The sequence below is a fragment of the Lethenteron reissneri genome, unplaced genomic scaffold (genome assembly GCF_015708825.2).
Source record: "Lethenteron reissneri isolate LAM-NWPU_2019-01 unplaced genomic scaffold, ASM1570882v1 scaffold_1466, whole genome shotgun sequence".
Taxonomy (NCBI): domain Eukaryota; kingdom Metazoa; phylum Chordata; class Hyperoartia; order Petromyzontiformes; family Petromyzontidae; genus Lethenteron; species Lethenteron reissneri.
The window spans coordinates 1-12,888 of NW_026891186.1; the positions used below are offsets into that span (position 1 = coordinate 1).

General features: G+C 54.4%; 1 pseudogene; it reads left to right on the forward strand.

The window, feature by feature from the left end:
* Positions 1 to 506: 506 nt before the first annotated feature.
* On the forward strand, positions 507 to 8,156 carry LOC133362405 (prickle-like protein 2; annotated as a pseudogene).
* The last annotated feature ends 4,732 nt before the right edge of the window (positions 8,157 to 12,888 follow it).

Consider the following 12,888-nt stretch of genomic DNA (forward strand, 5'->3'; position numbering starts at 1 on the left):
CCGGGTCCTCCAGGACAACGAGTGCTTTTGACCACCGGTCCCCCCCCCCCCCGACTCGGCAGCAACGTACGCGCTGCCATGCTCTACGCCGCTGCGCCGCGATGGGGGGGGGTGGGCGGCAGCGGCGGTGGCGGAGAAGAGAGATCTACGTGCTCGGTGGACTTGCCCCCCGGCCCCTCCTCTCACGCTACTCCCCTGCACTCTTTACCTCTCCCCCTCTCGGCCCGCGCTACTCCCCTCCGCGCACGCTCTCCGCTTCGGCAGTCAAGGCCCTCGTCGATCCCCGCCACGACTGACCGCCTGTCCCCCCTCCTCCCCACCCCCCACCCCACGGGCACAACCCGGAAAACGCAGCGGGCAACCGCGCCAACGCTCACGGCGCCCGTGCAGCGACCGGTCGTCGCGGGGAGGAGAGGGCGAGCGAGCAAGCGAGAGCGCTTCTCTAGACTCACGAGCAAATCCTCCGCGTTCCCCTCCTCCGCTCCCCGCGCCCATTCTCTCCGCAGTGCGGCGGCGGCATCGCCGGAGGCGAGGTGGCGGTGTTCGCGTCGCGTGCGGGGCACCCCCCGTGCTGGCACCACCGCCTGCTTCGTGTGCGCCGCGTGCCGGGAGCTCCTCGTAGACCTCATCTACTTCTTGGCGGACGGGAAGCTCTACTGCGGCGGCACCACGACGAGCGCTTCAAGCCGCGCTGCGGCGCGTGTGACGAGGTGAGGCGGAGCAGCGGTGGCGATTGCGGTCGTGACGATGGCCCCACCGCCCCCAACACACCGCCCCCCCCCCACACACACACACACACCGCCCCCACACACCCCCCCCACACACCGCCCCCACACACCGCCCCCCCCACAGCCCCCCACACACCGGCCCCACACACCGCCCCCACACACACCGCCCCCACACACCCCCCACACACACCGCCCCCACACACCCCCCACACACTGCCCCCACACACCCCCACACACACCGCCCCCACACACCCCCCACACACCGCCCCCCACACACCGCCCCCCCCACACCACCCCCCACACACCGCCCCCACACACCCCCCACACACACCGCCCCCCACACACCCCCCCACACACACGCCCCCCACACACCACGCCCCCCACACACCGCCCCCACACCGCCCCTCACCCCCCACCCCCCTACCCCCCACACCGCCCCCACACCGCCCCCACCCCCCCACCGCCCCCCACCCCCCCCACCCCCCCCACCCCCCCCACCCCCACCCCCCACCCCCCCACCCCCACACCGCCCCACCGCTACCTGCCGGCACCACTTGGGTCCCCGAGTAGACCAGCGAGCCCTTTCAGGCGTCACGAGCCCGGCTCTAGCGTGTAATCTGCGCTCCCAGTGGCGTCGCCGCAGGGCATAAAGCTCAGGGCATCAAACGTGCGCACAATTCGCTTGGACACCCTCGCATGCGAATGTTCCGTCTCTAGAAATTATGAAATATATATATTAATTGTCAGCTCCATGTTCAAATCCTGATATCTGCAACACAAGACGATGAATACAACAATCCAAGCCATCTTGTCTGATGTCTACCCCATCAGCATTTCTCTCACCCCACTGAATCCCATAAAGTTTGTCTCCGTTGATTTCCTTTCTTTTCTCACAATATCTTCATGCCGTTGTGTCTATTATATCCCTCCTGTCCATTTCGGTAGCATTCTATAATTCGAACGGTGGGGGGGGGCTGCCTCACCTGATTGAGTTACTGTCTAGATTTACACCAAATAACACTGAACCCTTTAACACGTAGCAGGCTTTCGCGACCAATATTCATAATCAACATTGTTGGGTTTAGATCGCGTTATTTATAAATGTGTCGTAACCCTCCACCACCCGACACGGCCAATCAGCAAAAAAGTGTCACGTTGACAAAAGACAAAATAGTCCACTGCTTTAGCCCACCGGTGTGTTGAAGCGTGAAACCACAACATTTACAATTTGAGTAGCACTTCTTCTTCTTGGTTCTTTCGGTAAAGTCATCACGTAGAAGGGAAATAATACAATAATAAAAATAAAACATAATAAAATAATTCTCACGACGTTTCGGCCACAACGCAAGCAGCCGTCCTCAGGTGAAACCAGGTCTGTCGGGGAGACAGCGTCTGAATGAAACAGCACACGAGCTTGGAGCATATATATAAGCGGGGTTGGGGGGGGGGGAAAGGGCGCTTCGACAAAATAATTTGCATATCAAGAGGAATTTAGCATATTTATGGAAAATGCAGGAATGTTATTAGTACTACATATGCCCGTGCATCATGCAGGATTAGCAGCATCACAGGGAGGGGATATGGGAAATGCAGGTATGTGACTAGTACTGCATATGCCCGTGCATTATGCAGGACTAGCAGCATCAAAGGGAGGGGATATGGGAAATGCAGGTATGTGACTAGTACTGCATATGCCCGTGCATTATGCAGGACTAGCAGCATCAAAGGAAGGGATATGGGAAATGCAGGTGTGTGATTAGTACTACTTGTGTCCGTGCATTATGCAGGATTAGCAGCATCAAAGGGAGGGGATATGGGAAATGCAGGTATGTGATTAGTACTGCATATGCCCGTGCATTATGCAGGACTAGCAATATCAAAGGGAGGGGATATGGGAAATGCAGGAATGTGATTAGTACTAATTATGCCCGTGCATTATGCAGGATTAGCAGCATCAAAGGGAGGGGACTTATGGTAAAGCAGCGTATGTGATTAGTACTAATTCTACCGTGCATATGCAGGACTAGCAACATCAAAGGGAGGGATATGGAAATGCAGGTGTGTGATTAGTACTACTTATGCCCGTGCATTATGCAGGACTATCAGCATCAAGGGAGGGGATATGGGAAATGCAGGTATGTGATTAGTACTACTTATGCCCGTGCATTATGCAGGACTAGCAGCATCAAAGGGAGGGGATATGGGAAATGCAGGAATGTGATTAGTACTACATATGCCCGTGCATTATGCAGGATTAGCAGCACTGTGACGTTTCGCTGGTAATTGCATCCAGCATCATCGGGCAATTCGCCAGAATGTTCCGTCTCAAGAAATTATGAACCGTACGGACCTTCGGGGCGGGGCGGGGGGGGGGGGGTGCCCTCAGCCTTACTCCGACAGCGTCTCGAGCGTTAACACCCACGTCCGCTCCCCTCTCCACCCCGACCCCTCCGAAACCCCAGATCATCTTTGCGGACGAGTGCACGGAGGCGGAGGGCCGCCACTGGCCACACGCGCCACTTCAGCTGCGCCCAGTGCCACGTGGCGCTGGGCGGACGGAGCTACGTCATGGAGCACGGGCGCCCTTCTGCTGCCCGTGCCTGCGGGGCGCGGCACGCGGCGGCGGCGGCGTGCGGAGCCGCCACCGGCACATCGGTTGAGGGGGCCGCAGACGCCGGCGGAGGAGCCGCGCTGCCGCCGTGTACGGTCATTCCGGCTTGAAATTCGGTCACTCAGTCAGTCAGTCACTCAGTCAGTCACTCAGTCAGTCAGTCGGTAAGTCACTCAGTCAGTCAGTCACTCAGTCAGTCAGTCGGTAAGTCACTCAGTCAGTCAGTCAGTCACTCAGTCAGTCAGTCGGTAAGTCACTCAGTCAGTCAGTCAGTCACTCAGTCAGTCAGTCGGTAAGTCACTCAGTCAGTCAGTCAGTCGGTAAGTCACTCAGTCAGTCAGTCAGTCAGTCGGTAAGTCACTCAGTCAGTCAGTCACTCAGTCAGTCAGTCGGTAAGTCACTCAGTCAGTCAGTCACTCAGTCAGTAAGCGGCATCGCCGTGGGCACGTTCGGCTCGCCAGCCGTGCCGCTTGCCCCCCCCCACCCCCCCCTGTCTCTGCGGCGCTCGCTTCGTTGTTTTTGTAACGGTGCCGTGCTTGCCCTTGATGGTGGCAGTCTGTCCGATTGTCGAGGAGGTCCTGATGGTGCTGCTGCTGCTGGTCACGAGGAGAGGGCTTCAGCAGAGAGAGAGTTTGCGTCGTGTTGGCGTTCCTCCTCCTCCTTCCACAGAGCCACAGTGAGGCTGCATTACGGACGTGTTGAATCTCACGTTGTAAATGCAGTGTCAATGCACTGGCTCTGTACTGTCTGGCTGTCTATAACTGGGGAGGGGGGGGTGGGTTGCAGGTGGCGGCGAACACGACAACTCTGCTAAGACAACGCGATACGATTGAAACTTTAGTGGCAATTTGCATCGCCCGCATCCTCCCCCCCTTCTGCTCTCTCCGCGTGCCGCTACGGACCGCGCCGGCACGAGCCCCGGCCGTCAAATTCGCGCGGCTGCCGGCGCGACGGCAAACGCGCCGAGCCGGCGAACGAAATGCGCGGCGCACGCAACGACTTCTTCCCCCTCTCCTCTCCTTTCGACCGCCATTCTTTTCTCGCCAGGCCTGCAGCAGGAGGAGGAGCGGCGCGTGACGCACGCCGGCCGGGTCTGGCACACGAGGAGCGACCGCTGCCTGGGAGGAGACGGCGGCGGCGAAGCGACCGACCCCGGCCTTCCGGAGCTCGCGGGACCCTCGCCGCGGCATCCGCACGACCCCCGCCGGAGCCGGCGCCGGCGCTCGAAAGCCGCTTGCCGTCGAAGCGCCAAAGTCGCCCGGCTACAGCCCGGAGGCGGCGTCGGCGCAGAGCCCCCTCGGCGAGCCGGGGAGCGTGCCGGGATTCCGCGGCTATGCCGAGTCGTCATCGCGAGGCGCCGCCGGCGCGGCTGCTGCCGTGATGTCGGCGTACGAGCGGACCAGACTCCGAAGAAGCCCGGGCTTTCCCGACGCGGCGCTCGGTGACGTTTGGCTGCGGGAGGAGCTCCCCCGAGGCGGCGATGGGAGGCGCCGGCGGCAACCCGCCGGTCGACCGCGACCACCCTCCGTACGGCCTTCCCAAGAGCCGGCAGCGGACACAAGATGGCCCCCGGGGCGGCGGCGGCGGCGTCCGGCAGGCCGCCCGCGAGGCAGCGGACGAGATGAGTTTCCCCGCCGTCTCCTTCGCCGGGGTCGTGCGTCCATGAGGGATGTCGCGAGGGGGCTGCGGCGGCGGCGGCCTTCAGCGGCAGGGAGCCGCGGCAAACATTCGCGGCTCGGCGTGGCCGTGCGGGGCTGATAGACGTGGGATGGGCGTCGCCGCATGACTCCGACAGCACCGGTGAGCGATGTTCACTGGGGGTTTTGTTTTCTTTCTCTTTCCCCTTCCTCCACTGGCCAAGCTCTTCCTGTCGGCTGTAAGTAACAGCCATCACGTGAGAGCATCGTCACGCTCGGGTAGAGATGGGCTAAGTACAAAGTCGGCACGGATGTCAGATGAGCACTGGGCAATGTGTGCGACGGTCAACAGAGCCGCCCGAGAGAAACCGCGTCACGCGTTTGACGAGCGCGCACGTGACAATGCACGTGCGCCTTAGTCGTCGCCGACGCGGTTGGGCTAGGGGCGAAAGGGAATATCTAGGGTGTGTTCGTTCGCTTCCTTTTTAAGTTGGCGACGGCCGCTCTCGCGGTCGCGAGGTGTGCGCGGGAAGGTGGGCCTGGGTGGGCGGGTCGATTCTCGGTGGGCGTGCGTTTGTGCGACGCACCGCCGCGTGCCAAGGAACGGGAGTGGTTTTGATCGAGAAGAATGCTTCGCGAGAGACGCTCGGGACAGCGAAACGATGAATATCCATGTCACACTCTACATCACGATTCAGATTCACGTCGCCCCCATGACCAGCACGGCAGGGAGGGGGGGGGGGCTTCATCCAGCAGTGGATTTACAAAAGGGCTGGACATTTAGCCTCTTAACAACTCTTGGCATTTTACATCCACTAATCAATCCAATACCGATCTCCACGCCGTGCCGGTCACACTTCACCGCGTTGGTCAGCGCAGCTTGGTTGCAGGTAGGGAGAGGTTCCCTGGGACCGATTCAGACATATCTCTGATCGGTCGGCTGATCGGTCGATTCCAAATGGGTTGTCGGCAGCAGATCTAGTCTTGTTGACCACGGCAGAACGCTGTCGTCTTTTTGGCTCTCGCCGATTTTTCTGGCGCTTTAAGAGACGCCGCCGCCGCTGTCGTCAAGGCGTCACGTCAGCGGGATCAGGCGTCATACCGTGCCGATTCGTCTCATTCACTCAGTCACTCAGTCAGTCAGTCACTCAGTCAGTCAGTCGGTAAGTCAGTCAGTCGGTCAGTCAGTCACTCAGTCAGTCAGTCGGTAAGTCAGTTGGTAAGTCAGTCACTCAGTCAGTCAGTCACTCAGTCAGTCAGTCGGTAAGTCAGTCACTCAGTCGGTAAGTCAGTCACTCAGTCAGTCAATCACTCAGTCAGTCAGTCAGTCAGTCAGTCGGTAAGTCAGTCAGTCAGTCAGTCGATAAGTCAGTCAGTCACTCAGTCAGTCACTCAGTCAGTCAGTCACTCAGTCACTCGGTCAGTCAGTCAGTCACTCAGTCAGTCACTCAGTCAGTCACTCAGTCAGTCAGTCACTCAGTCACTCAGTCAGTCACTCAGTCACTCAGTCAGTCACTCAGTCAGTCAGTCGGTAAGTCAGTCAGTCAGTCGATAAGTCAGTCACTCAGTCGGTAAGTCAGTCACTCAGTCAGTCACTCAGTCAGTCACTCACTCAGTCAGTCAGTCGGTAAGTCAGTCAGTCGATAAGTCAGTCACTCAGTCAGTCACTCAGTCAGTCACTCAGTCAGTCAGTCAGTAAGTCAGTCACTCAGTCGGTAAGTCAGTCACTCAGTCACTCGGTCAGTCAGTCGGTAAGTCAGTCACTCAGTCGGTAAGTCAGTCACTCAGTCGTTAAGTCAGTCACTCAGTCAGTCGGTAATTCAGTCAGTCGGTAAGTCAGTCACTCAGTCAGTCAGTCACTCAGTCAGTCAGTCGGTAAGTCACTCAGTCAGTCAGTCAGTCATTCGGTCAACAGCCAGTCGTTCTGTCAGGACAGCTGATGTGTTTGGTGATTTAAGCGCATAGCAACATCGTACGTGGCGTGTCACTACGTGGCCAATCTGGCCAACTTGCGTTGTTGTTTATGCTTGTAGGTATGTGCTGTTTATGGTTTGTGTAGTTTTCCTGCCTGGCATCGTTAGTGTTTACGTGTTGTTTACATCACCTTCTTGCCTCCCTTTCATCAACCTGCACTGACAGGCTGCGGCGATGTGTGCTCAAACACGCGCCCCTGTCTGAAGAGAAGGGGCTGACGATTTCAAATTCATATCGTCCATAAAAATCACAGCGGTGTACGCAGCCGATGCAAGAATACTGACAGTTTTGCAGCTCTCCTTTTATTAACACGTGTACATTTTTTTTTTAATTAAACCCTTTTCCTTTACATTTTTTCTAACGTCACCAGGCCTCTCGGTGGACACTGACGGCAAATCGCCCGACCAGCCGTCCAAGTCCGTCGGCGGCGGGTGCGGCCTCGGCTCGGCGGAGAATCTCAGCGCGGCGGGCCCCCTCGCCTCCGCCTCTCGCTGCCGCAGCGCCGAGTCGCGCTCCGGCCTCCGCTGGAGCCGGCGCCCCTCCGAGCACGAGCGGGGCCGCCCCTTCCAGCCGGCTCCCCTCCATGGCTGCGACCGTGCGCTCCGCTCCCAGTCGCAGCCGCGCTTCCTCGCGCAGTTGGAACCGAGCGAGCGACCCCGCCACCGCAGCCGGCGGCGGCGGCGTTACCATCGCTCACGCGAGCCGCGGAGCTCGCGCTCGGAGAACGCGCTGCACGAGCCCGCGGCCGTGGAACGGAGCCGGCGCCGCTTCGAGGACGAGCCGGGGGCACGCGCGCACGAGGACTGCGAGCGGCTGACGCGGCGCAAGTCCGAGATGGACGTGGGGGCGCGGGGCGGCCACCCGCAGGCGCCGCCGCGCTCCGTCTACGCGCCGGACGACTTGGCGCTCGACCCGGACGACGGGCGGGACGACAGTTCGGACGACTGGTGCTCCACCTGCTCCTCGTCTTCCTCGTCGGACTCGGACGACGACGGGTTCTTCCTGGGGCAGCCGATCCCGCGCACCGTGCTCGTGCTGTCGCTGCGGTGCCGCGAGGGCGGCGGCGGTGATGCCGCGGCGATGGCGGCGGGGACGGTGGCGGGGACGGTGGGGTACGGCGGGCGGTCACCACACTTCATCACGATGCCAGCGATGTCGAGGAAGCAGCAGAGCCGGCGCAGGAATAAGAACTGCATCATCTCGTAGCCGCCGGGTCGGTGACCACCTTCGGAAACGCCGGGTCCGGCGAAAGATAGAGACGCGGAGAGGGCAGGTTTGGAAATGATGAGAAGTATCGCCAATTAGTTTAACGGTAAACGAATGTTTACGTTTGTAAAGTCCACGCATTTTCAGATATCGTTGTGCTAAGAGGACGTGTTTCCGAGCTTTGAAGCTTCGCGCATCTCAAGGGCGGAAGGGGGAACGAGACTGCTTTGATGGTGACGTTCATGCAACGGATGTGACGATGGCGTTTCGCCGAGCCGCCTTTCAAGTTGCACCTATCGTCAGCGTGCGTAGATTTGTTATCTATCATCGCGTCGTCATTTTGAGACCGATCCTCCTGTGATTTGGCCGACTTTGCACACGAAAGGGCACAAGGCTCTCGGCTTCACATTCTACATCTAAACAACAAGGGCAAATGTAAAAAAACGAAGTGTCAGTAACGCTAAAGCTGATTGTAGAAAAATACGAACGGTAAATGTAACAGCTTGAATGTTTGAAGTGCACCTATATGTGTATTTTATTTTCTTCCTTCGACTTTCTCGACTCGCGTATTACAACATGTAAAACTTGTTTTTGTTTGTCGATTTAAAGCTTTCGTGACTGCAGGGATTCATCTTCTTGGTTCTTTCGGTAATAGACGCTCCAAGCCTGGTGGTGTTTCATTCAGACGCTGTCTTCCCGACAGCCCTGTTCTTCACCTGAGGACGGCTGCTTGCGTTGTGGCCAAAACGTCGTGAGAATTGTATTTTGTGTTTCATTTTTATTATCACTATAACTACCACTATCACTACCCCTATCACTACCCCTACCACTACCCATATCACTACCCCTATCACTATCACTACCCCTATCACTACCACTATCACTACCCCGACCACTCCCCATATCACCACCTCAAAACCCTTAACCACTCCCATCTGTGTTACTGTCACCATAGCAACACCACCACTTTTAATAACTTCACTCTTTATCACAACCACTAAGTTACGTACAAATTCATAATTATCATGAAGTGCCTTGAACGACAGCGAGAACTTGGACAGCCGGTCGGGCAGCGAACCAAATGAAAAAAAAACATGAAAACGCCGAGAGTGAAAGTGGCTTCGCTCATAAACGAGTGATGCTCATCTCCCGTTTAACAGCCCAGAGGACGCGGAGGAAATTCTACATTCCTATGGCGGGGGCAAGGAATTCCAGAGGGCAATCACTTTCCCAGAAAGTGGTCCACACGTTATCTACACCAGAGGGCTCAGTCAACCCTCAGTTTGAATTGACATCCTCTGATGCAAGTAGCACACTCTACCACTATGCCATCCTGCAAGATAGGTATAGAACAGGGGTGGGTAACCCGTATAGCAATAACAGACATTCTTCGTTGTAAAAAAATCGGTCCAGGAAAAAAAGTCTATTTTTCAAGAGCCGCAATGCGCTGCGTGGTGAACAGGAGACGGTGGTGCTTAGTAGATGATGCGTCGCAAAGCAGCAGTCCTTATGAAGAGCCGCAGGTTGTAGACCTCGATCTGTTATTGCTACTGCAATGAGCCAAGCATGTCTGTGTGTAACGCGCGTGATGTCACTCCACATGCCGAGGCAGCGGGTGGATTTTTACACTCGCACAGAAGGTCGAGGCGGACATTTATTTTTTCACAAATTCGCTTTAAGTTGGACGTTTCTTTATTGAAAATGATTCTAATAAATAATTATATTTGGCAACAAAGTGGATTTGGTGTCTTTATTTATTTCTTCAGCATTTGAGACACAAGGTAAGTCTAATTTATGCTTCTACATTATGCTAAAATAGACATTTCTCGGTGATTTTCCAGATATTCTATTGATTTCCAATTTATTTCAACCCCAGCGACCGAAAGCAGAAGATAATAAAGTATCAGAGCAGTGAATTTGAATGTCAGTTCTATACAGCGCTACAGTGACATGAAGTGAGGTGTTTTATGACTTCGTTTTGTGCAAGATTCACTGCATTTAATACAGTGCTACAGTGAACTGCAGTGAAGTGTTTTATGACTTCGTTTTGTGCAAGATTCACTGCTATTAAATTTACACAAGATACAATTATACTCTGCTAAAATTTTTCGTAAATATTACAGCTTCCGTCCTAGGACGGGCAAACAAGCTCGTTTCATCATATTCTTGGTAAAGCCACGTAGAAGGGAAATAATGTAAATAAAACAATAAAATTCTCACGACATTTCGATTGCAACACAAGCAATCATCAACAGGTGTGAAAACCACAGCTGTCGTGAGAATGTAATTGTTGAATTTTTATTATTTAATTATTATAATAAAAATATAAACAATAAAATTAGGGTGAGAATTTTATTGTTTAATATTTTTATTATTTTATTATTATAATAAAAATATAAACAATAAAATTACTGTGAGAATTTTATTGTTTCATATTTTTATTATTTCCCTTCTACGTGATTTTACCGACAGAACCAATAATATGAATCCCTGCAGTCACGAAATCTTTAAATCGAAAAAGCATTTCATCAGTATTGTTTTTTTAAATATATGTTGAGTAGCGTGATGACGTCATGTAGTAGGGGGATGACGTCATGTCACGGGGATTGTAAGGGGGTACTTAAGAGGGACCCCCCGTGACGTGTGGATCGGCTGGAAGAGGTCTCGAAGAGATGGCCGAGAGTGGAGCTCGAAGCAGGCTGTGAGAGGCGGCTGATAGTGAGTGGGGAGTCTTCTCTCCTCGGCCAGACCGTGTTGGATGAGCCGCCATCCCGGTCAGAGTGAGAGAATTTCGATTTAAAGCTTCTTTCGTGACTGCAGGGATTCATCTTCTTGGTTCTTTCGATAAAGTCATCACGTAGAATTGAAATAATAAAATAATACAAATAAAACATAATAAAATAATTTTTACGACGTTTCGGCCACAACGCAAGCAGCCGTCCTCAGGTGAAGAACAGGTCTGTCAGAAAGACAGTGTCTGAATGAACACCACCAGGCTTGGCAGCGTATATTTAAGCTGGGTTGGAGGGGGAAGAGCAAATTCCTTTGTCAAGGCGCTCTTCCCCCTCCAACCCAGCTTAAATATACGCTGCCAAGCCTGGTGGTGTTCATTCAGACGCTGTCTTTCTGACAGACCTGTTCTTCACCTGAGGACGGTTGCTTGCGTTGTGGCCGAAACGTCGCGAGAATTATTTTATTGGTTTATTTTTATTATTTTATTATTTCAATTCTACGTGATGACTTTACCGAAAGAACCAAGAAGAAGAGTGAGAGAAGCCACAGAGATAGCCGAGGTTCGGACGAGTAGAGCTCGGGGGGGTCCATGGGAAGGAGCAAGTGTAGAGTACACCTACCTCTGGTGTGAGTTTAGAGTGTGAGTATTAACAGTGTTTCATAAACGGCGTAAGCCCTTACATGAAGTCCCGTCTCCGAGTGGTTCTACATCACAACGATTGGTGTCAGAAGTAACCACAAACCCTCGTCGCCATGTCAAAGTCGGCCACGAGGCGTAGGAACTCACCTGTCGAGAGCTCGGACAACGCCCCGTGGAGCCCAGCCATCTCATGCAGGAGGAGGGGGCTGCACCTTGAGGCCACCACGTGAAGTGTCGAAACATACATTTGTAACGCTCACACACACTCACAGGCAGGGGCGGTTTCTTCATTAGGGCGATTGGGCGACGCACCACCAATGTCATTCAACCACAGAGTCACGCTAGCCGTCACTGTCAGCCTCTGGATATAGTCCAATCAGCGTCATGTCACGTTCTGTGGAGTACCGCCTCTTTTGGGGCGATTTCACTCCGGCTGAGAATCGCCCCGAGTGGCCCCATAGACTTACATTGAAAGATGTTTTTTTTCGAACGGGGGCGCTCCAATGCATTCTCTATGGCTACCGGGAGGGCAAGCCCTAACGTGCTTACGTCATCATACGTGCTTACGTCATCATACGTGCTAACGTCATCATACGTAAGCACGTTTCATCCAGCAATATAATTTATCGCTACCTAGTGGAATCTTTAATAAAATAAACTTGAGTGGTTTGTTTTAATAGTGAGTATATAAACAAACAAGATGTATTGTAAGAGTCACTTTATTTTTCATTAATATTAAAGAAGTGAAGTTGCCTTTACATGCTTAAGCTGTTAATTTATTCATTGCATGGGTGGACCTTATCCTTATCAATCATCCAGACATTTGCCCTCCCTGAGAGATTTTGCAGGAGCCGCCACTGCTCACAGGCACACACACACATGCGATCACACACACATACAGGCACACACACATGCGCTCACACACACGCGCTCACACACACTCACAGGCACACACACACTCATAGGCACACACACATGCACTCACACACACAGGCTCACACACTCACAGGCTCACACACACTCACACACACGTGCGCTCACACACATGCGCTCACACAACAACAACCGCCATTCGCCACTAAGTGGCGGTGACGTCACCACGACGCTTGTGCCAGGCCATGTGCACCTTGAGGCCACGTGAAGTGTCGAAGCATACATTTGTAACGTTCACACACACTCACAGGCACACACACACATGCGCTCACACACACGCGCTCACACACAACAACAACAACCGCCATTTTCCACTAAGTGGCAGTGTCGTCACTGTAGGCGCAGCTTTCTTGTCCCAGAAAATAAGCTACACCTTAGCTTGCCAGTTTGGACAGCTGCTGCAGTCGGCCGCACGTCTCGTCACGA